This window comes from Gossypium hirsutum, chromosome A13 (genome assembly GCF_007990345.1).
Source record: "Gossypium hirsutum isolate 1008001.06 chromosome A13, Gossypium_hirsutum_v2.1, whole genome shotgun sequence".
In the NCBI taxonomy this organism is placed as follows: domain Eukaryota; kingdom Viridiplantae; phylum Streptophyta; class Magnoliopsida; order Malvales; family Malvaceae; genus Gossypium; species Gossypium hirsutum.
Genome location: NC_053436.1, coordinates 46,217,354 through 46,220,029, shown reverse-complemented (window position 1 = coordinate 46,220,029; position 2,676 = coordinate 46,217,354). Strand labels below are relative to the sequence as shown.

The following is a 2,676-nucleotide window of genomic DNA, read 5'->3' as shown; positions in this document are numbered from 1 at the left end:
TAAATCGTCTGATTCAGAGTCAATAACAAGTGAAGTCTAGGTGGATTTTTCCCTTAGGTATTGTCCAAATCATTCAGTTTTCCCAAAAGTTATTTCCCCAATTTACTTTCTGTGCATTCTTAGTTTAGTAATTAGTTTAGATAAAACAAACCCCTTTTTTTTAGGCTTGATAATAAAAAGAAAGTTAATACTAGTACTTTTAGTTCCTTTGGGTTTGAAATCCCGGTCTTGCCATAAGCTATACTACTGTTCGATAAGGTACGCTTGCATTTGTTGTGATAATAGTTAGTTTTCAAGAACGGACATTCATAAATTATAAACCTTATTGCACGTATCACATAACACGATCAAGTTTTTGGCGCCGTTGCCAGATATCTAAGATATTAGGAACACTCGATTTTTATTACTTTAGCCATTTTATTTTTATTGCAATTTAAAATTTATTTTTCGTTTATTTGCTTTTGGCAGGTTTTTATAGTGCATGACTAGAAGAAACCCGTCGGGACCATTACTTTTTGATAGTGAGATTGATCGCACAGGTTGCAGAAACGAAGAGAAATAAGGCAAAGCCTAAGGTACACACAGGAAGAGCAAGAGGACAAAATTCACACCATAACCAAGGAGATGGCTGAAAATCAGGAAAATCCGCTACCTTTTGCGATTGCTGCTGACCCAATAAATTAGAATCCTGCTCCACGCACTATGTATGATTCTCCTAAACCTACTTTAGCAGGAACTGAGTCAAGTATAGTTAGGCTTACTGTTGCTGCAAATAATTTTGAACTGAAACCTAACACAATTCAAATGATCCAACAGTTTGTTCAGTTTGATCGTTTGTAGAACGAGGATCCAAACGCTCATTTGGAGAATATCTTAGAGTTTTGCGAAACTTTTGAAATCAATGGTGTTCCTGATGATGCCATTCTCCTTTGGTTGTTTCCCTTTTCGTTGAAGAACAAAGAAAAACAGTGGTTGAACTCGTTACCACGAGGGTCAATCACTACTTGGGAACAAATGACCGAAAATTTTTTACATAAATATTTTCTGCTGGCTAAAACGGCTAAATTGAGGAATGATATCTCTTCTTTTGTGCAGATGGATCTAGAGACACTCTATGATGCATAGGAGAGATACAAGGACCTCTTGAGAAGATGCCCTCACCATGTGTTGCCTTTATGGTTGCAGGTTCAAACATTTCACAGTGGCCTGGATCCTTCGACTAGACAGATGATTGATGCAACTGCTGGTGGGACTATCAATAACAAAACACCTGAAGTGGCTTACGAATTTATTGAAGAGATGTCACTGAATAACTATCAGTGGCAAGTCATGAGAACAAAGCTGACAAAAGTAGCCGGTGTTTTCAACCTCGATGCAGTTACTAAGCTATCTAACCAGATAGAACTTTTAAATAAAAAGATTGACGGTTTGTGTGGTTCTACTCAGGTACATCCAGTGATGATGTACGATTCAAATGGAGGAGGAGCATAGACAGAATATCAACCCTTCAACCCTAGCACCGAGGAGGAACAAGTTCAATAAATGGGTAATAATTCTAGATCTCAAAATAACCCATATAGTAACACATATAATGCAGGTTGGAGGAACCATCCCAACTTCTCGTGGGGTGGTCAGGGGAATCAAAGGCCACAACATCCTCTGGGTTTTCAATAACTACCCTACCAGTAGGAAAAAAGGACAACCCTTGAGGAGATGCTAACAAAGTTTATCTCGATGTCAGAAACTCGCTTTCAGAATACCGAAACAGCACTTAAGAATCAACAAGCATCGATCCAAGGGCTCGAAACTCTGATAAGCCAACTCGCCAAATTTATTTCTAAACCACCACAAGGTAGCTTGCCGAGTAACACTGAATCTAACCCAAGGGAACAGCTCAATGCAATTACCATTCAAGATGAGGAAGGGTTAGTCGAACCTAAACTAGAATCGAGGCAAGGAATTATGGTAAGTAAAAGAAAAGGTGAGGTAGACCATAGTGAACAAACACCGGTAAGTAAAGAGTACAAACCTCATGTGCCATACCCCAATGCGACAAGGAAAGACTGCACAGACGAACAATTCAGTAAATTCCTTAAATTATTAAAAAAATTACATATCAACTTACCGTTTATTGAAGCTCTTTCACAGATGCCAAACATAGGCAAATTCTTAAAGAAGCTTTTAACAAATAAGTGGAACTTGGATGAGGCGTCGCATGTGGAGTTAAATGCAGTTTGCTCAGCCATACTACAGAATAAGCTGGCCAACAAATTAAAAGATCCAGGGAGTTTTACGATTCCTTGTGTAATTGGTAGCTTAGATGTTAATAATGCTTTGGCTGATTTAGGGGCTAGTATCAATGTCATGCCTTATAAAATGTTTAAACAACTAGGTCTTGGGAAACCCGAACAAATTAGGATGAGCATTCAGTTAGCAGACAAAACAATTAGATTTCCTAGGGGTATTATTGAAGATGTACTCGTTAAAATTGAAAAAATTCACATTTCTAGTTGATTTTGTTGTTCTAGACATAGAAAAGGATAGTAACGTGCCTTTAAATTTAGGAAGGCCCTTTATAGCAACTGTTGGAACTATAATTGATGTTGGTACAGGTGATCTCACACTTCGTGTGGGTGTGGAAACAATCACTCTTCAAGCTCAAAATTCTACTAATGC

At 38.0% G+C, this 2,676-nt stretch overlaps 1 non-coding gene across 1 annotated transcript; it reads right to left on the bottom strand.

Moving 5' to 3' along the window:
* Positions 1–1,062: 1,062 nt before the first annotated feature.
* Positions 1,063–1,169, bottom strand: LOC121213049 (small nucleolar RNA R71). The gene has a single exon (XR_005908420.1). It is a non-coding gene; the product is annotated as a small nucleolar RNA R71 (small nucleolar RNA).
* Between the last annotated feature and the right edge of the window lie 1,507 nt (positions 1,170–2,676).